The 25505-nt window shown below is 47.4% G+C and overlaps 1 protein-coding gene across 1 annotated transcript in view; it reads left to right on the top strand.

Moving 5' to 3' along the window:
• LOC138491215 (scavenger receptor cysteine-rich type 1 protein M130-like) overlaps window positions 1-25505 on the top strand; it is a 1027000-nt gene that overhangs the window by 446785 nt on the left and 554710 nt on the right. The gene's annotated exons all lie outside the window — the stretch shown is intronic.

Genomic DNA, 25505 nt, shown 5'->3' with positions numbered 1-25505 from the left:
CTTAGCAATGACTTTAAAGAACGTCTACATTTTGTAAAAAACCATACAATTAGAAATGGTCATTGCTACTGTCCTACTTGTGCCTGTCTCCCTTGCCCCCAGCAACCACCCCAATAAAATGCACAATATATAAATGAAAGACGGTTTGATGAATCTTCACTCCCTCCCCCAATGGCTTTCTAAAAATTCTGAATGCGCCCATTTATGTTTCCCATTCCAATACCCCATCCCTTTCATACATACATGTATTTTTTATACTATAAATATCTTGTATATTATTCTGTGACAAATTCATTTTTTTTTTTTTTTTAACGAATATCCGAATTGGTAGTCCTCAGACTATATGATTGTTCAGGGGGTCTGTTTACAAAAAGGGTCTTCCACAGACCTCACAGTGTGCCTGGACATGACTATCTTGCATTATGTACTTTTAATTGGTCCGTAGACAGTGTCACCGATTGTGGACATCCCCGCGCATGCACCTGGTGGATCTCGCTCGACTGGGTCTGTGGACACCCGTTGGCGTTGCGGACGTTGTCATATGACCGCACCACTGTGACATAACGATGTGTCTGTGGACATTGTCTGTGCACCACACACAGTTTGAAACATGCATTTTCGGCCAATCTAGGATGGTTCAAGTTGAAAGTTTTCCTTTCATTTACAACTTTGCGAGGCCTATTTTCAATTTTTGGTCCACAGATGGTTTCTCTCAAGGACACCCACCTATTACTTTTAGTCATTATCAATCTGGCTACCCTGGAGAGAGCACCAGGAAGACACCTGCAGAAATCCATCCTATTTCTCATCCCAATCACATCTGTTATGGCTATCCCTCCTTCCCAGTGGCCACCACCACCATCACCACCTGGAGGGCCGGGACAGGAAAACAGGTGCTGTGGTGCGGAGGAGGATCATGAGGACCTGGAAGATGAGTTGGAGGAAGTTCCTACCTCCAGCACCTGGAAAGAGTCATGGGTGTCGACTTTTATTTACCACTGTTGGGGGGGGTAGGAGAAATACCAAAGGCTCGGGCTGCCCAAGTGAAATGCATTGAGCGCAGGGTTGTACTCAGTCATGGCCAACCTGGGCAGTACTCTTTTGGTACCACCTCAATGCGCCGCCACAATCGCTCCAACCACGCAAAAGCTGCTCCTTTCTCAGAGAGAGGTAGGTTACCTTCTTCACCTGCCACCACTCTTGTGGGGCAGAGGATCCCACCAGCCACTTTGCAGGCCAGACAGGAGGCTTACCTTTTGAGGGTCACAGTCGTCTGTATGTATTGCAAAACACAGCTCTGCAGAGCTGAGCAATTTCAGAGTGCTTTCGAGGTTTCAATCAAGGAGCATAAGAAACACTGCCCCTACCTTATATTTAAGGCATGCTCAACATCTTCACCTGTCCACCTGCCACTCTGTATCTGTGGTTGGTGCTCATTGCCTCCTTTCCCTCCCTTGCCTCCCCATCTTACCTCCTCAACTCGCCTGCAAAAAAAATGAAAAAATAAAAAGCCAGAAATACCCCCGAACAAACTTCCATTTGGAGCAAACTTGCACATTTAAAAAATAGAACTAAAAAAAAATAAGTAGCCCTATTAGCCTGCATAGTCCACAGACACTATAATACTCTGTGGACAGATGGAAAATTACAGGCGTGGCATGGGGGAATTAAAATCAATTAATTTGTTTTTTGTTAAAAAATGGGGGCTCTTAAAAGAACCTTTTTTTAAAAAAAAATGTTGGGGGTTTTAGATACTGAACTAACAAATGTTCGACTGAACTTAATATTTCTAACTTTCAAAAAAACTGCTTCTATTTTTACTTTTTATTTACTACAACTACTAAAAAATACTTTGAGATATTTCACGTGATCACAAAAACTGTTTCAATGCATTTTGGATATTTAAAAATCTGATTACCAACATCAGTCAAATGCATTCCAAATCTTGGGCAAAATATTGTCAACATCAAACTTGACATTTTCATTGTGTAAAGATGTCATTCCAACATCCAGCAAAAAAGCACAGACAGCTTTGATTACATTGTGCTTTGCTTTTTCGATTTGTGGGCAAAATAAATTGCAACTTTTCCACATTTGTCTTTGAGCTATCTAAGAAAATCAATCTTCAAATGTGGAATCAGTTCCATTAACTTTGCAAATCTATCCTTCATGGCAAACTGTAAGGAAATTCCAGTGACATAGTACAAACTGTTGCCTTGAAATCCAAGATTGACTGGTAATCCACTATGCTCACAGTACACCTTTAGCCAATTGATCCAAGAATCGCCCACCATCCAGATACTGTGCTTCCTCAAAGGAATAGGCATCGTCACTGAATCCAACAAAGATAACTCTTGCTACCCAGTCTTCGAATGGATTGTGTCCTCCAACGTATTCCACATCTTTGACATGTCCACAGCTGTGCACTTCAGAAACTTTTTCGGTAGAGGTTGTCCTGCATCGATGGCATCCGGTCGATGTCCCTCGAAGGCCTCTGTCGAGGGCGATGTCACCGGATGTTATAAATAGGATGCACTGCGCCCGTAGCCTCAGTTCCGTTTTTTCCGCAAACGTGTTTGCTTCGAAAACTCGGCGCGCCTTGTGCATTCGTGAGAATGTCTTCTTCTTCGACCCCTCTGACTCTGCGGTTTGGCTTCAAGACCTGCCGGACTGAAAGTCTAAAATGTTGATCACCGTCCTGCATCGCACTTGTTTGTGGTGCTTGCACAAAAGTCATGACACCGACGACTCTCCCAAATGCCAGTCGCTGACTGCTAAGGCCTTGCAGGAATGTAAGGTGAAACTTCAGGTAGGTAGGGGTTCCAAACCCAGTAAATCTAAAAGTAAATCCAAGTCCAAGGGTATGTCCACCTATGATTCGAGGGGTGACTCTCTGCGTAGGAAGGAGGCCTGGGGATCTCGGTTCTGGAGTGGTTCCCGCCATTTGTCCTCCTCGTTTCAGCATTCTAGGAAGCACAGTCACTGGTCGCCTTGCACGTCATCATTGGAGGATGGCGCCACGAGGGAAGTGGCTTGCCCGACTAAGTCCTCGACCTTGAGGAATGGGCTGCTTTTCGGGAGCAGATGTTGGCGATTTTCCAATCGCAGGGCACAGTTCCGTCCTCACCTTCTGACATAGCTGGCAAGGAACGGTCTCGATCCGTGGCTCACACGCCTTCGGGCTCGGGTCCTCAGCACGATCCTCATCAGGAAACTTCGAGGTCCCGTTCGGACAAGGCTCTGGATGGTCGCAAGAGACGTGCTACCAGGTCTCGGTTGGCATCCCCGGTGAGACCGCAGAAACCTGCTAAGGGCTTGAGGCTGGCGTCGACTCCATCAGCACGGTGTCTGTCGGATGCTGACATTGCAGCTTTGCCATGGTATCAGCCCATGGCGCCGTCAGCGCCAGTGTCGACGCCGAAGCCTTCTGTGCTCTCGACGACTTCAAGGCCTTTTGGCTGAAATTTACCGTCGGAGATCCCTACTGCTGTTGATCCTCCTAGGAAGGCTATTTCCAAGTCTGTGAGGCCTGTTATGGACTCCAGGCCCTTGGCTGTTCCGAGACAGGACTTTTTCCTCCCTCTGGATGACATCTAGGAGGAGGAGGAGAGGTCAGATTTTGATCTTGATCCTCGTGAACCTGATGGGGCTCCTGTCTTTTCAGGGAATAGCCAACTGGAGGAGTTGAGACAAACTCTTCATGACTCTAGTGCCCTGGACACTTCTCTGGAAGTGGATTTTGGCAGGCCTGAGCCTGGGGCTCATGCTGAGTCGTCCTACAGGAGACTCATGGCTAGGGTCTCGGAGTATCTATGCTGGTCCAGTCCTCCTGAAGAGTTGGTGAAGATGATTTCACTGACATTTTAGATCAAGGTCCATCCTCTGACCCAGTGTTACCTTTTCATCTGACCTTACAGAAAAGGGTTGAGGCTGCATGGCAGTCACTGGAATCTCTTTCGGCTGTTAACAAATCATTAACCAAGAAATACCGCCCTTCCGGTACCGACCCCAGCTATCGATCCACTCACCCCACTCCCGAGAGTTTGGCGGTTCAGGTGGCTATGGCCACCTCAAGGCAGGTGGTGTACCCCACCATCCCTCCTGATAGGGATGACAAATACTTTGACGGTTGGGCACGCAAGTTGTTTTCTGCGGGGAACATCGTGCTGAAATCAGCCAACTCCACTTGTGCCTTGGCAAGATTTTCACACACTCTGTGGAACTGTTGCTCTTGCGGCTGAGCTTATTCCCGAGGGGGAAGAGAGGGCTGGGTTCCTTGCTCTCATGCAAGATGTCAAGGATGCCTTGTGTGAATCCCTTCAGTCAGGTTTGGACATGGCCGACAGTGTTAGCCAGTCCATGGCTGCGAGCACCGTTATACGCAGATTTGCATAGTAGCGGAAGTCAAGGTTTTGGTCAGGATGTGCAAGCCCATATTTTGAACATGCCCTTTGATGGTGCGCATTTGTTTGGCACCAAGGCTGACGAGAGCCTTGAGAGGTTGCAGACCTCAAAAGCTGCAGCAAAATCTTTAAGCGCAGCCATGCAACAACCTCCGCCTTTTTTTTCCTAGGGGACAGCAGTGAAGGGGAGGTTCTTTTTGTTACTACTCCTCCTTTGGTAGAACGAGAGGAGCCACCAGTCAAAGAGGTCAGCATAAAAGTATGCGTGGTGGTCGGGGAAATAGGGGTGCCAAAGGCGCTCGGCAGCTGCCTCTTTGCCTTCAGGCACTGCTGCAGCCGCTCCAAAACAGTCATGAGGCCATGTCCCATGGTTCGCCGTTTGGGGGCAGACTGTCTCAGCATCTCGAAGAGTAGTGAGCCATTACTTCGGATGCGTGGGTTCTGGATACAATAGCCTACCGCTACTGCCTTCTCTTCCCAAAGCAGCCTCACAACAATACACCGGGAATTTCTTTTTGAAGCTTCTGGATCCACTCCTTGTGCAGGAGATCTTGACCCTGCTAGAGAAAGGCGCTATGGAACTGGTGCCTGTAGCGGAGAGGAACAAGGATTAGTATTCCCCTTACTTTTTTATCCCAAAGAAAGACTGGGGATTGAGATCCATGCTGGACTTGCGTTGGTTAAACTTCTCAGGAAGGATAAGTTCAAGATGGACACTCTTTCTCAAGTCCTCCAGGCCCTTCAACTCCAGGATTGGTTGATGTCTCTGGACCTACAGGATGCTTACTTAACTCGCTCGCACTTTCAGTTTCGCACTTTCAGTTTCGGGTCCTGCCATTCGGATTGACCTCCGCCCGAGGGTCTTCACCAAACTAATGGTGGTGCTGGCAGCATATCTCAGGCGGGGGGCGATTCACGTCTACCCCTACCTGGACGACTGGCTGATCTGTACATGCTCTCTTGAGCAAGCATTGGCTCACCTCGGTGTCACCTGCCGCTGCCCCCACAGGCTGGGCTTCTCCCTCAATTTCAAGAAGTTGCATCTGACATCTTCCCAACAGCTCCAGTACATCGGGGCTGTGTTGGACACGTCCTTGGGGAAATGCGCACCTTCCAATGTGAGGGCCAATCACATTGTGCAGATGGTGGACAGGTTTCAACATGCCCGGAGTCTCCCAGCTTTCAAATTTATAAATTTGCTCGGCCACATGGCATCCTGCATTTTTCTGGTGCCAGAGGGCAGGCAGAGGATGAGATCCCTGCAATGGGCCCTCGGTTCTCAGGCAAGATGTCGGATCCTGTTCAAATTCCACTCTCGGTCTCCCAGGATCTTCTGTGGTGGGCCAATGAAGGGGACCTGATGATGGGGGAGCCGTTTTGGCAACCATGGCCGGAGGTGACTGTGGTGATGGATGCTTCCCTCACAGGATGGGGTGCTCGTGCCAACACCTTGACCACCAGCGGTCGTTGGTCTCCATCGGAGTCCAAACTCCACATCAACCTGTTAGAGCTGAGGGCCATCAGGCTGGCCCTGAAGGATTTTCTGCCATCTGTGTGGGGGATGAGTGTTCTTATCCTGATGGACAAAACAGTGGCCATGCATTACCTCAACAAAAAAGGGGGGATAGGGTCACTCCCATTGTGTAGAGAGGTGATGCATCTCTGCTTCTGGGTCATCCAGCAGGGAATTTTGCTCTCGGCAGTTCATCTGGCCGGAGTCGAAAATGCAGCGGCAGATGCTCTGAGCAGAAAGAGCATGATATTTCATGAGTGGTAGTTGGCTCACAAAGTCCTTCTGGAGATCTTCGCCCTTTGGGGAACCCCACAAGTGGATCTCTTCGCCACCAGTGTCAACCGGGAGTGGAAGAGATTTTGCTCAATGGAATTTCCTAAGAGGAGCCTTAGGAGACGTATTTGTAGTGGACTGGTCATTCGCACTGCTGTACATGTTTCCTCCTGTCCCCGTCGTTCCTCAAGTGTTACGTAGGTTACGAGGTTCGGGTCCCACATGATCCTCACTGCTCTGGATTGGGCCAGGCGAGCGTGGTACATAGGACCTTCTACAAATGTCTATCTGCCCTTCATGCCGTCTTCCCTACCAAGAGGATCTGCTCTCACGCGAGGGGGTTCAGGTTCTCCATCCAGAGGTCAGGACTCTCAACCTTCACGCTTGGTATCTGAAAGGTTAAGATATAAGGATTGGGACCTCCCGGATGATGGAGGTGTTGCTTTCGGCCAGAAGACCAGCAACAAAATCCCTATACCGTTGCCATAAGTTTTGCGACTGGTGCAGAGGACAAAATCCTTTTCAGTGGTCCTTTCCCATGGTTTTGTCTTTCTTGCTTTCTTTGGCCCACAGGGGCCTTCAAGTGTGTACCATTCTATATTTAAGCGCTCGTCTGAAGAATGTTCTTACTTTAAGATTCCTTTTATTTCTCAATTTCCTAAAGGACTGACTAATGTGTTCCCGCCGTCCCCTTTCCAGGTGCAGGTTTGGGATTTGAATTTGGTTTTGAAATTTCTAATGGGTGCTCCATTTGAACCTTTCCTCTTGTCATTTGAGATTATTTTCCTTCAAGACACTGTTCTTGATTGCGGTTACTTCTGCTCGCAGCTGATGCTTCCTGTCCTAACTATCACCCAATTTCCATTACACCCTTTCTGGGCAAACTCCTGGAAAAGCTGGCCATCTCCCAGCTTAACCCGGCTGTCTCCATGACCATGAGTCTGGCTTCAGAGCGGCCAGAAGCACGGAAACTGCTATCCTGAACATTTGTGAAGATCTGCTCTCTAACCTGGACTCCAACATTCCCTCTGTCCTCATCCTTCTTGATCTCTCTTCTGCCTTCGACATGGCCAACCACACCATCCTGCTCAACCGTCTCCGTGATAACTTGGGTTTCACTGAACAGGCTCTGGCCTGGCTGACCTATTTTCTCTCTGATTGACCCGGCCATGTCCAACTCGGGTCCTTCCTATCATCCATCTTCCTCTCTACCTGTGGGGTTCCCCAGGGGTCTAACCTCTCACTCTGGCTTTTCAACCAATGCCTGGCAACTCTTGCCCACTGCATTGCCATTTTCTGCTCAAATTTCCAGTGCTTTGCTGATGATGCTCCACTCATTTTCCGGTTGCCCTCAGCCACCTCATCTCCCATCTCTGACTGTCTAACTGCCATTCAAGATTGGTGGGCCGCCAACGATCTTTGTCTGAATGCCATCAAGACTGAGATCCTCCTCATCGGCGCACCATCTCCATCCTTTTCCCTCACTCTGGCCTGCTTCCCTTGGCTCCCCTTCTGCCCCTACCTGGGAGGCTAAGAACCTCGGGGTCATCTTTGACTCCACACTTTACTTCTCCACCCATATCTCTGAGGTCTCTAAAAAGTCAAACTTCCCAACAGAAACAGACAGAGGACAAAGACGCCCTGGCTACCAGAGGGGACCTGGTGGCCTTCATGGCGGACATTAAATCTGAATTCCGCTCCTGCTTAGCCGAACTCGCATCCAAAGTAGAGCAGACTGACCAGAGGGTAAAAGAGGTTGAGCAGAGGCTGGGGGAGATCGAGGACCGCTCACAAGCCCACACGGCCTCCCTCGAAGAAATCCATCAATCCATCAATTTCCTACAGGGCAAATATGAGATCTAGCGTTCAAACAAGAGGACCTCGAAAACAGGGCGCGTCACAATAATCTCCGAATCCGAGGGGTCCCATCCTCGGTCCCCGACAACAAGCTAGCGGAATATGTGGAGGATTTCTTTCAAGCCCTGATCCCGGATTTAGACAAATCCCAACTGTTGCTAGATCGAACCCACCGACTGCGCCCACGTCGGGGCGTGGACTCCGACCCTCCCCTAGATGTGATCACGAGGGTTCACTTCTTCACAACTAAGGAGGCTATTTAACTTGACTGCCTACACCCACTTTGGAACCACCAGCTCGCTTTCGGATAAATAGAGCTCCTCGACGGTGGCGGCGGGCCACAACCACGGCCATACCCACTCCGAGGATAGAACCAACACTGAATCCTTGGCAACCAACATTATTTCCTTTATTGGCCCAGTTGGCCAAGGGTGCGCCCGCACATACAATGTCGACCCACCCGCTAGTTATGATTACGCCCCCCAGTTGGGGGCGCATGTTAAAACCCCAAGTGCAGGATGACACACTTCTAACTCACACTAGGAATGGCAGATGACCCATCCCCGCTCGGCTTCCCCCCCCTCTCCCCATGCTCGATTCACAACTCCTGACTGTAAGAGGATTCAATTCAACACTACAGCTAAGTCAACGCCTAGTCTATAATACTGAATGAAAACCCTTATTGATATATCTTTATGTCCAGTTCATGCGTTCTGGATGACTACCCCTATATAACACCCCTCTCTTGGAATCCCCCTGACCCCACTGAGCCAAGAAGTAGTTCTGTTTTGCAAGTTAAAAGGTTTATTTGATAATTTAAAATATATATATATCACCCTTTATAATAAATTAATAATTGAATATCACACTTAATCTGATATGATAATGATTAACAACGGAGAATCTGGCACCAACACGCTTCTCTATAATCAATAAGGAGTTGACATGAAATGGATAAGGTAGCACACAGGTGAATAGGAACAAAAGAAGAAGGTGGTACAAAATGCTTTATAGAGTTCAAATGGATGCAAGGTTGAATGAATGAAATGCAGTATAGAAATACTCAATATGATTTCAACAAAACAATGTAATCACTTTTCTCTGGCAATCCCCTCCCCCCCTTGATGCAATGCAAGGAAATGGAAGGAAAACACACAGTTCTCAGAAATGCAATCAAATGTGATTCAGTTCACCCCAGCAAGCTTAGACTACAGAAGTTTAAAAACACAGGCCCAAATTGCTTTGATATGTGCTGGCAATTCAGTGAAAAGTATGCTAAAATGCTTTTGATTCCCTCTAGAGGTTCAGGGTGAGTGATATCTAGTTAATATTAGTCCAGGCTCACACTAGCAATGATTCAGGGATGATTAGCAGGTTAAACGAATTTCTGGCAAATGGAAGGCAAGCAGCAGCTGATTTTACATGTGGAGAAATTTGCAAATCGCGGTAAAATTCGCGCATGCGTGTTTCACGATTACGGCAAAACTATAGGGGGTAGGAATGCGGTTCTTAGTGCGATTAAAAGCTTAGATTCTCAACTTTCAGATGAAAGTTACTGCAAGTCTCTAGCACAAACGGTTGCGGAGATATGAGCGATTGAATAAAGGTCCTTTTTCAGATTTGAAATTTTAAAAGCTCAAAAAGACAAGTGCAGCTTGCAACTAGAAAATGACAAGTGACAGATTTGGAGCTATCAGGCAGTTCTACTTAGGTTAAATAGATTGAATTAGATGAATTTAAACTAAGAGCTTTGGTTTGGTACAGTTTGGCGGTACTCACAAGAGATTTTAAACAGGAAAGCGGCTTTGTCACGATCTGGTCAACAGGTCTGGACTTCGGACGGTCTCTGGGCACAGCGTCTGGTCTCTGGAACTGCTCACAGCATCGGGGTCAGCACTCTGGATACAATGGCTTGGTCTCTGCTAGGCACCGGTTCTCTGGGTCGAGTCCTGCCTTCTCTTTGGATATTTCTGTCACCGGGTTCTTGCAAAAGTTCTTGGCAAAATTCAGACGGCGTCAGCCGGCTGTCTGAAGAGTTCAGTTGCAAAAAGATTTTTAGGCCTGCTGACAAATACTCTTGCTGGCAGTGACCTTTTTGGTTAAGGTTCTGAGGTCTCTGTTTATCTTGGAGTCTAAGTGTTGGCTCTTTGAAGTTTGATGGAGGTAAGTATGGATTTTTCCGGCAGAGCTTCCAGCGGCAGATGGAATTGAAGGTCCCTATCTGTCCTGTCTGTCTGCTTTTATGTGTTTAGAATGTGGGTGTGTTCTAGCATCACTGACCCTACCTCTCTCTCAGCTTCTAATTGGTCAAACTTCCATTTCTCATTTGATTGGGGAAGGAAGTGTGTGTCAGCGTGATGTCATTTTATGGCTTGCAGAGAGTCCACTCCTCCTGTCAACTTACACACAAATCTAGATTTGAAACAAATACATATTTGCAGAGGTACATATTGTTTTAAAATCATATGCACCCATCATGCATTACAGGAGGTATACCCTGTTCAAACTCTGCTCTTCCTGGGAGCTTGCATTCAGAAACGGCACATATTTCACTTTTTAACTGATTTTGCAATTTCTGACATTGACCCAACTTTACATACATGTGCGCAGGGAGTATGGACATTAACTGATGAAGTTTCAGATTTTTAACATGCATACATTTAGAGTAATATCCACTTTTCCGCTGACACCCCCCTGAACATACCACCGGTTCTAAAAACCTCTTAAACTGTGGGCAGAAAAATCACAAGAATTATGGTATCATTTATAAAATTTTCACATGTCCGCTCTATGAATGATCCATCTTTTTCTAAACAATATTCTGGCTACAAAGGGGTGTGGTTTCCCCTCAGCACAAGGTTGAATTTCTGGTTTTTCCAGTTCTGCCAAGCCAGCTTGCTCTCACAGGCAGTGCCCCTCCCAGCTTCTGCCAAGAGGAAGCTACATTTTACGACCGCTGTAATAAAACCTTTGCATGAGTCAAGACAGGCTTTGTTCAGAGCTCCTGTAGAGCACAGGTAATTCAATTATCAGATAGATGGCATATCCTTAGTGTGAGCAGCAAAAGGGCAGCTAGGCCTGGGAACACAGCTGTGACTCAAGTTTCACTCCTGATGGGGGTAGTTGTCAAGCAAAATCAAGTTCCTTAAGCCAGACTTTCAGCTAACTGTCATGTTTTTTGTTGCTTTTTAAATTAACTTGCAATTTTACACATGCAGCTAGAATGCTGATTCTAAGTGCAAAACTATGACATTTCAACAGTTACAAAGGCATGTGACACCAAACATAGGTCACTCATTTAATCTAAACATTTTCGATTTTAGTGTCTTTAAATCCAGTGCAACTTAAACTGCTGACTCCATAGCTCAGCCAGTTTTGTTATAAGCATGGTTCTGGGCTCTTCATTTCCCAGATTTTGTAGGCACACAAAACTCCATTCTGCCAAATGTCTGCTGGTGTTCAGTGAATATTTTGCACATATTGTAATGTTTGAAAATAGGCATTTTGAGCCTGCCTTCAGAGAAACACAGGGTGGTTTTAAAACGCCGGCTTTTGGATAGTGGTGAGTACTGGTACTGCACCCATTTTTGGGATTTAACAAATGAATTCCCCACAGTTATGGGTTTGCTTTTGGCAATCAGCATTGCCATTCCCAATGGTTTCAGACTACTGTGTGGGTAGTCCAATGGTGGTTTTAGGCAGTGTCCTTCTGTGCCCATAACATCGGCAAAAATGGGTGGCAGCCTATTCTTCATGCACTTCCCTGGGCATTTCCTAGGAAGCTCTGGCCATCATGATGTTTTCAATACTGCACAGTTTTGAGGTAGGGCTCGCATGCATGGGTAAATACATCCCACAAGCCCCCCTCTTGCGATGGCCATTCGGTTTCACTGATGGGATTCGCAAGACCTGGGATGTTTCCTCATCTTCTTCCAATAAATGGCACAGTTCAGCATCTTTTCCTCCATCCGGTACTGATCGATCGGTTCTCCTCGCCGGTCCTGATGGGAAGATTGGGCGGTACCCCGGGCCCGTTGCGTCTCTGCTCGCGGTCTCCGGATCGTCCTCCTTGGCCCGTCTTCAGGTTTTCTTTCTCCTAGGACGACAAAGGAAGAGCGGCAATACCTACTCATAGACGTTTTTCCACCACTGTTGAGATAGTGGGGCAGCATATGCATTTCATCATAGCGAAACATTACATTCTTTTTTGAAAAAAGAAAAACAGTATAACTAAGAGACAGTTTCATGCAAATCACAATATTTTAGAGACTAGATGTGGTATGTTTTATGATTGGAACTGAATTAGTCTGAGACAGTACCCGCTAGGATTCCAGAGGATTCCTCCAGTTGTTGCAGAGCGTGCCTGGGATGGCAACATTTCAACTGGTTTATGTGGACCCACTTGTCTTCCCCCGCTGCCAAAGGACCTTTGGGGATGTGTATTTTGTAGGCCACAGGGGAGATCTTGTCGATGATCTCAAAGGGTCCCTTCCACGTAGGCAAAAATTTCCGCTGTTTTGCCTGGTTTCTTTGGAAGTTGTACAGATAGACCCGGTCCCCCACCTGATATTCCTTCCTGGAAGTTTTCAGGTCATAGTGGGTCTTCATGCTATCAGCCGATCTTTCTAGATTCCGCTGAGCGTAAGCAAAAGCATGTTGGAGGTGTTTCCTTAAATTCTCCACATACTCATGAGTAGTGGAGGCATTTATCAGTGTCTGCTCTTGGGTCCTGTAGAGCAAATGCTGCGGAAGCACCATCTTGCGCCCAGTCATCAACTCAAATGGTGACATTTTGGTTGCAGATGAAGGGGTAGATCTGATGGCCATTAGGACCAGAGGTAATCGGATATCCCAACTTGGCCCAGAATCTGCCACAAACTTCTTTAATATGCTCACAATTGTCCGGTTATATCTCTCTACTGCCCCAGAAGAAGCTGGTCTATAAGCAATATGCAGCTTTCTCTTGACCCCCAGTATCTCCCACATCTTTGTCATTACTTCACTGGTGAAGTGGCTACCCCTGTCTGACTCAATCCTTTGAGGTAGACCAAAACGGGAAAAGATGTGGTTAATCATCAAGGCAGCTGCAGTTTCTGCCTTGCAATTTGGGGCTGGGAGACATTCCACCCACTTGGTAAACAAGCATGTCACAGTCAACATGTACTTATTCCCCCTAGCCGAGCGAATCACAGGGCCTACAAAGTCGATTTGTAAATCTGACCATGGCAGTGTCATCCCCCTCTTTTGGAGAGGCGCACGGTGCGTGAGGGATGATGGCTGAAATTGTGCACACACAAGACACCCCTTCAAGTATTGGTCGAGGTCCTGCCCCATGTGTGGCCAGTATGCAACCTCTCTTAAGATTTCCAATGTTGTGTGAAACCCCTTATGACCGGCAGTAGCCGCATCATGGGCATGACTTAACATCAGGCTTCGGAATGAGGTAGGAACCACCCACTGGTCATGGCCAGCTTTGGATTTCCTTACCAACAAACCGTCTTGGATTCGGAACATTTTTGGACATTTCATCAACACTCTTAGGTCCTCTTTCCCAATGTAATCGGTATCCGTCAGGGGAAAGTTCTCAGGGTCCTCAAGGTGCTGGTAAAATTTACCAATTATTGGATCCCCCTTCTGAGCTGTAATCAAATCAGCATCAGGGGTCTCCTTACTCCATTGTGCAATTGAAAGGTCGTTGTGAGCATTTGTCTGGGACCTAGTGATGGCAGTGACCTGGATTTCCCCCAACAGGGACTCTATTTCAATTAGATCCCCTTGGATGGCCCCGGTTTTGGCCAGTTGATCAGCTAAGTCATTTCCAGTTTTGTCTGGTCCCTCTACTTTGGAATGACCCTTGATCTTCTTCCAATAGATGGTCATTCCCTTCGAGGTGACCAGATCATCAATGTTTTGGATCAACTTCCCATGTTTCAAGGGTTTGTTGTTAGCACATAACATGCCTCTGGTTTTCCAATTAACCAGGTGCTCCACGAACCCGTTCCGTACATAATCCGAATCTGTGATTATGACCAGTTCGTGGAGTTGATGCTGGACAGCAGTGAGGATGGCCTGATGCACAGCCATCAATTCTGCCACCTGACTACTTCGGGGACCAATTTTGTATCCAGCGGAGGGTTCTGGGAACTCATTCACCCATGCATTCCCTACGCCGGCCACCAGTTCTTTCTCCCCGTTGTTGTCAACATGGTAAGAGCATCCATCCACATAGACAGTGGGCATTCCCTCACACTTGTCCTCTTCAAAGACTTTGTGTGGGGAATTAAGGTATGCCTCCATGTTGTCCTTTATTTTTAGACTTTCGTCCTCGAGACAGTTTTCTCTGGCACAATCATGCAAGTCAGCCAGACCTTGCGCGAGGGGACTCTTCTTCTTTTGGCCATATCTGACCTCCACAGGAAAGCCTTGCATTGACAGAATCCAGGAAGTAATTCGGGAATTACTCACATTTCCGGCCCGGATTCTGTCACTTTGGAGATATTGCAGAGGCTGGTGTGGAGTCTCCACTATGATGTGTTCCCCCTGGATAAACGGGCGGTAATTCTTCAATGCCCACACCGTTGCCAGGAGTGCCTTCTCACAATCGTTGAATTTTTCCTCCACAGAGGATAAAGTTTTGCTCGCATAGGAGATTACTTTATTGACCTTGTCATGCTTTTGGTATAATACTGCCGTCAAGCACGTATTCGAGAACCCTGTCTCCAGGAAGAACTCCTTGTTTCTGACAGGGTAAGCTAGGCAAGGCGCTTGTGAGAGGCTTCTTTTGAGTTGTTTTACTGCCTCGGCTTGTTCTGGACCCCATTCCCACTTGACCCCCCCTTTCAGGAGATGAATCAGGGGTCTGGTGATCTCTGCGTAGCCCTCAATGAACTTTCTGCTGTAATTAGTCAGTCCAAGGAGGCTCCTTAGTTCCCGCAGAGTTGTGGGGTCTTTCAGTTTCTGAAGTGCTTCCACTTTCTTTTCCTGGGGACAGAGACCCTGAGGAGTAATCTCATGCCCCAAGAAATTAACACGGGTTCTACACCACTGTGCTTTCTGAAAGGAAAGTTTTGCTCCGGCGGCCCTCAACTGTGTCAGAACATAACGGATCTCCGCTATGTGTTCCTCCACAGATGAACTTTTGATGAGGACATCATCTACATAAGCCAGGTTACCCCTCGCACCCAGGTCGGGCATGGCCTTATGTAGGAAAATGTTGAATTCATTGCCGGAGTTGAGGTATCCGAAGGGAGTCCGGGTCCATGTGTACTGCTGGCCCCCAAAGGTAAAAGCCAGTTTGTATTGGTCCTCCCTGCTGACAGGCACGGTCCAGTATCCATTGGTCAGGTCTATTGCAGTGAATACCTGTGACCCCTGAATCTGGGCCAGCCCTTGGTCAATGTAGGGCAGAGGCCATCGGGAAGTATGGACCCGTTTGTTGAGCTCCCTAAGGTCGGCGCAGAGTCTCCACTGGCCGTTTGGCTTCAATATTCCCAGCACCGGATTATTGAAGGTGCTGTGGACTGGACGGATTATTCCCCGGGACTCAAGGTTCTTAATTATTTCAGTAAGGGACTCCATTGATGTGAGAGGCAAGCGATATTGCTTCACAAACACAGGAGTCATGCCAGGGTCCGTGGGGATTGTTGTTGTGTGGATGTCAGTGCGACCACAGTCATATGAGTCTACCGCAAAGAGATCTTGGAAATCCAAGAAAACTTGTTTCAACTTTTGTTTTTGTTCCAGAGTCACACAGGCATCAGCTAGGTTGACTCTCTCTTCCACCATCTGCCTGAAGCCTGGAAAGACTTCTGGTTTGGCTATTTCAGCGGCCTCCTCCAGCTGGGTGGAGAAGTCCCTGGTCAGAGTGCTGATTTGGACTGGAGGCTTCAGGTGGGCAAGGCAGCCTTCATGAACCTGGAAAATCACCTCATCCCTCCTGAATTCACAAGTCACATCTTCCTTACCATAAGGGCAGGAAGTGTACACCAGGAAGTTCCCCCCATGCCGGGTAAAAATCCTGTCTGGTGTTGTATTGTCCTCACTGTCACTGTCAAAACAGTCCTTGGGGATTGGTCCTAACAGTTCATTTCTAAGATCAATGGAGAAATGTCGGTCATCAACCGCCATTCCGATAATGGTGCCTGCGGCTAGAGTAATACTCTTTAAGTCGCTGTTATCCACCTCTATTGGAATGGTGTCATGTTCTATGTTGACTAATGGTGTTGGGTTTACCCCCAACCCTTGCTGTTCGAGAGAAGCATTTAGATGTATGTAAGCATCAGGGTTTTTCAACTCTTGTCCCCTTTTAACTTTCACTTCCAGGGAGAATTGTCGGGTCCTTTCTGGGATGGTGATTTCCTCTTTGATCTGAATTTCAACTGCATAAGGTAGCAATTGAGCTGACCTAAATGCTTTTTCTGGATCATCAAAGCCCATGGGATTATCCGCTAATCGGGACCAAGCTTTGAAGTTTATTAGGTCCAAACTAATGGCAAAGCGATTGAGAATGTCACTGCCTAAGTAAAAGGCGGCAGGGACGTCTCGCACGACCCAACAATTGTGGACTATGCTCTTGTTGCCAATGGAGATTTTGAGCATGCACCTGCTTGGCAGGAGATGTTTGGAATTAGGTGCTTCCAGGTCCATTTCCCATTTGTCTATCAGTTTGAAGGTGGGAATGGCTGGATCCTTTGGGAGTTGGCGAAACATGGCTTCGCTGATGAAGCTCTTACCATTGTTCACGCACACTCGAGCGAGAACAGAGTCCTTCCCATCATTTAACTGAACAGGGATGAACAACTGCTCTCCAATTTGCTGAATATCAGCCAGGCTCTGAGCTGATTTCACATCTTTCTGGACTATAGGAGTGGGAGTTTCTGATTGTGGATTAGTATAGAATTTCAGAGTGTTTCCTTCCAGTGTGGAATACCACCTTAAACTGGAAGGAAGGTTGATCTTCAGAAATAGAGAGGGCCCCCCATCACCAGTCTGTTGTCCTACTGCTATTACTGTCACATCTGGAATCTGGTTGTTCTGGAAGTGAAATTCTACTTGGTCAGATTTTTGTTCAACCATGTGGCAGGTGCCGTTTAAACTAACATGGTTGACACTCTGTTTTAATTTTATTGGTCGGCTAGTCTGGGTCCAGAGGACCTTGTTTACGCAATCTATTAGGGGTGACAACCTTCTCAGGAGGTCATTCCCTAGTAAACAAGGGGTGCCCTCTGGGGTCACAACTATGACCGGGTGTTTCAACTTATGTCGCCCAATTTTAATGTCCAAATCTGCCGTCCCCTCGACGGGAATTTCCTTCCCGTCAAAGTTCTGCAGTTGTCCAGGAAGAGAGGTGAGAGGAATTTGGTAATTCTCTCCCCTTCCTGCATTCAGTTCGTCAAAGGCCCTTCTGGACAGAAGGGTAGCTTGAGATCCAGTGTCCACCAGTGCCGAGATTGTACCCTGCCCCTGTACTTGTACCGGGGCATAATATCTTCCCTCCTTCTCCTCAAGGGGGCACAGGTAATGTACATTTTTGGACAACTGGTGGGCTAATTTTCTGGTTTTGGACATCGCGAGAGAAGAATTTTGGGCAGAATTCTGTGGAGAGCCTTGGGAATCTGAAAGAAAAATTTGGCAACTGGAGATCAGAGCCATTGTGGGTTCCCCTGGTTCCGGTTCTGGGCCGCCCCCCCCTTTTTGGAGGCAGTCCCCAGGGTGGGTTTGAACCAGGGGATTTTCTTGATGTTGGTTCTGGGATGAGATGGTGGGCGGCGGTAGCTCAGTCTCCACATCTCCCCAGTCTGGATTTGCATCCCTAGGGACCCATTTTTCTTTGGGAGGAGTTCCCCCCTCTCTGAAGGAGAAGATCCTTTTCCCAGGATCCTCTGGGGATCCCTCTCCCTCAAATTGGAAGACCTGTACCTCCTCCTCAAACTGAGTCTGTTTGGGTCTTTTGTTTCTCCTACCCCCCCTCTGCTCCTTAGGAGGCAGACTTTCAGGGGCAAGAGATTTTGTTTCCGGTTCCTGGGTTTCCAGGGGCTGTTTACAAGTGAGGAAGGAAGCTTCCTCCAAGGCTTTACACCCCCCTTCCCTTTGTGCCTCCTCCCTGGGAACCGGTGAGTTATCGGGGTGCTGCCCCCTTCATTGTTCTGGAGCACCAGGTCCAGAGTTGGGTGCGTTCTGCGCCGGCATGCCGATCTGAGGGTTCTGCTGAGCCCTCAGTATGTGACCCAGATCCCGCGCCATGTTTTGAACCTGGCGCTCTAACTGGGAAACCCGCTCAGGCTGATACGGGGCCCTGTTTTCTCCCCTGGGCTGATCCCGGGAAGGGTAGCTATCCCTCCTCTGGTAATACCCCGGGTTGGGAAGATTTGGGTACCCCTCCACCCTTGGCCTCCCCTCTCCCGGATTCAGTGGTCTGGGCTCAGGGAATTGGGGAAAGAAGAATGGATGGTTTTGGGGCTGAAAGTCGGGTGGATATCTGGGGAAAAAGTTCTGCCCAGGGTTTGGTAGATTTCTGCCCTCCAGTGGGAAGTTTGGAGGGAAGTTCCCTGGGTTAGGTGCTTGGCTGGATCCCCCCCCTTGGGCTGGAGGAGTCCACACATAACCCAGGATGGGTCGATTTCCCTTGTAACGGGGACTTACATAATCAGGAGAGCGAGGGACCCCATTTGTGGGGCTGCCTCCTTGGCTCCCTGTCTGTGACTGACCCGAGGACCTCCTGGGCCTAGCATTATTAGGTGCAGGTAGGTTTTTAGGCCCCCCATCTCCAAATCCAAAACGGGGGTGACCTTTACCTCTGCCACCTTGGCGGCAGCAGCAGGGGTGCTGTTGGCTTTGGGGTTTTTCTGGGCATTACTTTTGCTATCTACCGGTTTCTGCACCTCATAGATCCGGGTAGCCTGTTCAATGACCCAGTCTAAAGATCTTTTCTCGTGAAAATCCCTCACGAGCTGGGTCATGATATATTTGGGCAAGGCATGGAAAAACGTATTAATAAATTCCCTGCTATCCGTGCGCACCCTTCTTGTGGTTTGTGCAAAAGCCCGCTTTAACTCCTGCACAAATTCTTGTGGGGCCTGATCCTCCCCACATTGCAAATTGTAGGCTGCCTTGCGAGCCTCTTGAGGATTTCTGTGAACAGAAAAATGTTTCAAGATGGCCGCCTTATAGGTGGACCATCTTAAATGATTTTGGTCCTCCAGCCCCGCAAAGAAACTGGAGTATTCCGGGGAGAAGGTCCACTTTACATATTGAATACAGCTTTGGCTGTCCTTCAAATGGAAAGTCTCCATCATTTGTTCAAACAACTCTAAGTGCTCCCAAACAGAATGCTTAGCGTTCTTATGTTAAGGCGTGATGACGCTCCTGATCGCCTTAATCTGCTTTAAGGGGTCCTTAAGCAAGGCCCTTTTTGCCTTATTGGCCTTTTTGGTTCGGGTAACCCTTGTCCATTCGTCCTCGGACTCAGAGGCACTGCTTCCAGAGGTTCCCGTCTGTTCTTCCAGGTTTTCCCGGATTCTGCGAGCCTGGGAATGGTTGGCAGAATGTGGGGACCTGGTCTCCTGTGTCCTGCGCAGTTCAGAGGAGTCTTCAGGTTCCTCCTTGCTGCCAGGATTTGATGGGTACCCCCTCCACTGACCTAACTGGGCAGAGGTTTTCAGGATGCCCTTAATGGGCCTACTCTCCTGGGGTTCCCCACTGAACTGTACTGTACTTGGGTGCCCATACCCGGATGCCCACCCCTCCATTCCTGAGTGGTACTGGCCTATGAGCCCCATACTCTTAGCTGGATAGTAATCTGCCATCCCTGTGGCCCTGTGCTCATGTGCGCCAGGGGACATGGGGGTGGTAGAGTCCAGGGACTGGGGGAGATGAAGGCCCCTGGTGTTAGGGCTCCTGCGGTTATGGTCAGGAATCTCTCTTTCCCAGCGGACCTCATCTCTATCCGCCCCTGCTCCCTGTTGCAATGCAAGAGCCTGCATTTGTGCTTTCAGTTCCTCTGTTAAGGCCTTACTCGACTCTATCAGTTTCTCCTGCATCGCTACCTGTTGCTGGAGCCTCTCATTGTGCTGGCAGAGAGCCTCATTTTCCCTCTGTGCTTCCTGGTTGGTCCTGGAGAACTGGGCCAGTCTTTGCTGCAGGAGGTTTACCTCCTGAGCTGTGTCCCTATTGGCCTGCTCCTTTCTTGCTAGAGCATCCTCCACCCTCCTGGTGTGCTCTAACAAGTTCTGGTGTTCTTTTTGGAGGTCACCCAGTCCCTGGTGGGCCAGGTGATTTTCTTCCATTTTCCTTTTTAAATGGCAGACTTCCTGGCCTAAGGCATCTCTTTCCTGACTAAGAGCCTGCATTTGTGCCGCCAGGTCGTCTCTTTGCCTTTGGAAGGCACCAGCATTCTGGCGCTCCTGATCAAACTCTGCCTGGGTATCCAGGTCTTTCAGAATTAGTTTGTTGCTCTCTGCCTTCACTCTATCTAGGTGGCCTTGCAGGGTGACTACCTGCTCAGCACATACCCTGTTGAAGTCCAGTTGTTGCTCCAGCTTTTTCTGGTTTTGCAGTAGGGAGTCCAAACCTTCTTGGTATTCCTTCTGCAAGGCCTGAAATCTGGTATCCTGTTCTACCTTTTCCTGTTGCAGCACATCCATATCCTTCTTTATTTTAATGATGTGCTGCCTACTATCATCTTCTGACTCCTGGCTCCTCTGCAGCCTCTGCTCAGAAGAGACCAGGTCAGATTGGACCTTCTCTAACGCCATCTGTTGCCTATTTGCCAGATTTTGGCTTTCAGCACATCTATCCTGCATGTCTCCCATATATAGGTACAGGTATGCCGCTATCCTAACAATCTTGTTGTGTTCATCTTTGGCCTTAGGAGCCATATATAGTTCACTCAGGGCCACATGTAATAGACCCTGATCTCTCCATAAGTCTGACCCTGTTTCAGTGACCTGTCGCGTGATGGCCTGCAACCAGGCATCCTGGCCCTGCTCAGCCCATTCACCTCTCACAAATAACTTATGTAAGAAGTGCTCTCTGGCTATTTTCATGTCTACTAAGGTCGTCATTCTAGAGATTGGTCTCTGTCCTGACTTACAGAAGTTTGTATTTTATTTTTGCAGAACAGAACTTTTCTTGGAGTGTCCCTTTTGAGGAATGCTTCACAGCGTAATGCAGCGTGGTGATCCGACCGGATGTATGTATCCCGTCAGTTAGCACACTGTATTAAGCTGCACAAGTGGTATTCTAACCCAAACGTCCGGCCGAGCCCCCAGTTTGTAAGAGGATTCAATTCAACACTACAGCTAAGTCAACGCCTAGTCTATAATACTGAATGAAAACCCTTATTGATATATCTTTATGTCCAGTTCATGCGTTCTGGATGACTACCCCTATATAACACCCCTCTCTTGGAATCCCCCTGACCCCACTGAGCCAAGAAGTAGTTCTGTTTTGCAAGTTAAAAGGTTTATTTGATAATTTAAAATATATATATATCACCCTTTATAATAAATTAATAATTGAATATCACACTTAATCTGATATGATAATGATTAACAACGGAGAATCTGGCACCAACACGCTTCTCTATAATCAATAAGGAGTTGACATGAAATGGATAAGGTAGCACACAGGTGAATAGGAACAAAAGAAGAAGGTGGTACAAAATGCTTTATAGAGTTCAAATGGATGCAAGGTTGAATGAATGAAATGCAGTATAGAAAAACTCAATATGATTTCAACAAAACAATGTAATCACTTTTCTCTGGCAATCCCCTCCCCCCCTTGATGCAATGCAAGGAAATGGAAGGAAAACACACAGTTCTCAGAAATGCAATCAAATGTGATTCAGTTCACCCCAGCAAGCTTAGACTACAGAAGTTTAAAAACACAGGCCCAAATTGCTTTGATATGTGCTGGCAATTCAGTGAAAAGTATGCTAAAATGCTTTTGATTCCCTCTAGAGGTTCAGGGTGAGTGATATCTAGTTAATATTAGTCCAGGCTCACACTAGCAATGATTCAGGGATGATTAGCAGGTTAAACGAATTTCTGGCAAATGGAAGGCAAGCAGCAGCTGATTTTACATGTGGAGAAATTTGCAAATCGCGGTAAAATTCACGGATGCGTGTTTCACGATTACGGCAAAACTATAGGGGGTAGGAATGCGGTTCTTAGTGCGATTAAAAGCTTAGATTCTCAACTTTCAGATGAAAGTTACTGCAAGTCTCTAGCACAAACGGTTGCGGAGATATGAGCGATTGAATAAAGGTCGTTTTTCAGATTTGAAATTTTAAAAGCTCAAAAAGACAAGTGCAGCTTGCAACTAGAAAATGACAAGTGACAGATTTGGAGCTATCAGGCAGTTCTACTTAGGTTAAATAGATTGAATTAGATGAATTTAAACTAAGAGCTTTGGTTTGGTACAGTTTGGCGGTACTCACAAGAGATTTTAAACAGGAAGGCGGCTTTGTCACGATCTGGTCAACAGGTCTGGACTTCGGACGGTCTCTGGGCACAGCGTCTGGTCTCTGGAACTGCTCACAGCATCGGGTCAGCACTCTGGATACAATGGCTTGGTCTCTGCTAGGCACCGGTTCTCTGGGTCGAGTCCTGCCTTCTCTTTGGATATTTCTGTCACCGGGTTCTTGCAAAAGTTCTTGGCAAAATTCAGACGGCGTCAGCCGGCTGTCTGAAGAGTTCAGTTGCAAAAAGATTTTTAGGCCTGCTGACAAATACTCTTGCTGGCAGTGACCTTTTTGGTTAAGGTTCTGAAGTCTCTGTTTATCTTGGAGTCTAAGTGTTGGCTCTTTGAAGTTTGATGGAGGTAAGTATGGATTTTTCCGGCAGAGCTTCCAGCGGCAGATGGAATTGAAGGTCCCTATCTGTCCTGTCTGTCTGCTTTTATGTGTTTAGAATGTGGGTGTGTTCTAGCATCACTGACCCTACCTCTCTCTCAGCTTCTAATTGGTCAAACTTCCATTTCTCATTTGATTGGGGAAGGAAGTGTGTGTCAGCGTGATGTCATTTTATGGCTTGCAGAGAGTCCACTCCTCCTGTCAACTTACACACAAATCTAGATTTGAAACAAATACATATTTGCAGAGGTACATATTGTTTTAAAATCATATGCACCCATCATGCATTACAGGAGGTATACCCTGTTCAAACTCTGCTCTTCCTGGGAGCTTGCATTCAGAAACGGCACATATTTCACTTTTTAACTGATTTTGCAATTTCTGACATTGACCCAACTTTACATACATGTGCGCAGGGAGTATGGACATTAACTGATGAAGTTTCAGATTTTTAACATGCATACATTTAGAGTAATATCCACTTTTCCGCTGACACCCCCCTGAACATACCACCGGTTCTAAAAACCTCTTAAACTGTGGGCAGAAAAATCACAAGAATTATGGTATCATTTATAAAATTTTCACATGTCCGCTCTATGAATGATCCATCTTTTTCTAAACAATATTCTGGCTACAAAGGGGTGTGGTTTCCCCTCAGCACAAGGTTGAATTTCTGGTTTTTCCAGTTCTGCCAAGCCAGCTTGCTCTCACAGGCAGTGCCCCTCCCAGCTTCTGCCAAGAGGAAGCTACATTTTACGACCGCTGTAATAAAACCTTTGCATGAGTCAAGACAGGCTTTGTTCAGAGCTCCTGTAGAGCACAGGTAATTCAATTATCAGATAGATGGCATATCCTTAGTGTGAGCAGCAAAAGGGCAGCTAGGCCTGGGAACACAGCTGTGACTCAAGTTTCACTCCTGATGGGGGTAGTTGTCAAGCAAAATCAAGTTCCTTAAGCCAGACTTTCAGCTAACTGTCATGTTTTTTGTTGCTTTTTAAATTAACTTGCAATTTTACACATGCAGCTAGAATGCTGATTCTAAGTGCAAAACTATGACATTTCAACAGTTACAAAGGCATGTGACACCAAACATAGGTCACTCATTTAATCTAAACATTTTCGATTTTAGTGTCTTTAAATCCAGTGCAACTTAAACTGCTGACTCCATAGCTCAGCCAGTTTTGTTATAAGCATGGTTCTGGGCTCTTCATTTCCCAGATTTTGTAGGCACACAAAACTCCATTCTGCCAAATGTCTGCTGGTGTTCAGTGAATATTTTGCACATATTGTAATGTTTGAAAATAGGCATTTTGAGCCTGCCTTCAGAGAAACACAGGGTGGTTTTAAAACGCCGGCTTTTGGATAGTGGTGAGTACTGGTACTGCACCCATTTTTGGGATTTAACAAATGAATTCCCCACAGTTATGGGTTTGCTTTTGGCAATCAGCATTGCCATTCCCAATGGTTTCAGACTACTGTGTGGGTAGTCCAATGGTGGTTTTAGGCAGTGTCCTTCTGTGCCCATAACATCGGCAAAAATGGGTGGCAGCCTATTCTTCATGCACTTCCCTGGGCATTTCCTAGGAAGCTCTGGCCATCATGATGTTTTCAATACTGCACAGTTTTGAGGTAGGGCTCGCATGCTGAGGTCTCTAAAAAGTCAAACTTCCCAACAGAAACAGACAGAGGACAAAGACGCCCTGGCTACCAGAGGGGACCTGGTGGCCTTCATGGCGGACATTAAATCTGAATTCCGCTCCTGCTTAGCCGAACTCGCATCCAAAGTAGAGCAGACTGACCAGAGGATAAAAGAGGTTGAGCAGAGGCTGGGGGAGATCGAGGACCGCTCACAAGCCCACACCGCCTCCCTCGAAGAAATCCATCAATCCATCAATTTCCTACAGGGCAAATATGAGATCTAGCGTTCAAACAAGAGGACCTCGAAAACAGGGCGCGTCACAATAATCTCCGAATCCGAGGGGTCCCATCCTCGGTCCCCGACAACAAGCTAGCGGAATATGTGGAGGATTTCTTTCAAGCCCTGCTCCCGGATTTAGACAAATCCCAACTGTTGCTAGATCGAACCCACCGACTGCGCCCACGTCGGGGCGTGGACTCCGACCCTCCCCTAGATGTGATCACGAGGGTTCACTTCTTCACAACTAAGGAGGCTATTTAACTTGACTGCCTACACCCACTTTGGAACCACCAGCTCACTTTCGGATAAATAGAGCTCCTCGACGGTGGCGGCGGGCCACAACCACGGCCATACCCACTCCGAGGATAGAACCAACACTGAATCCTTGGCAACCAACATTATTTCCTTTATTGGCCCAGTTGGCCAAGGGTGCGCCCGCACATACAATGTCGACCCACCCGCTAGTTATGATTACGCCCCCCAGTTGGGGGCGCATGTTAAAACCCCAAGTGCAGGATGACACACTTCTAACTCACACTAGGAATGGCAGATGACCCATCCCCGCTCGGCTTCCCCCCCCTCTCCCCATGCTCGATTCACAACTCCTGACCCGCCGGCAGACCACCAAACCCTGACATTTCTCTCCTTAAATGTCAATGGGCTGAACTCTCCGGCCAAAAGGAAGTCAAT

Source organism: Ambystoma mexicanum, chromosome 10 (genome assembly GCF_040938575.1).
Source record: "Ambystoma mexicanum isolate Mex_15411 chromosome 10, UKY_AmexF1_1, whole genome shotgun sequence".
NCBI lineage: Eukaryota > Metazoa > Chordata > Amphibia > Caudata > Ambystomatidae > Ambystoma > Ambystoma mexicanum.
Note: the sequence above shows the minus strand (reverse complement) of the source record. Positions and strands in the feature narration are given on the sequence as shown.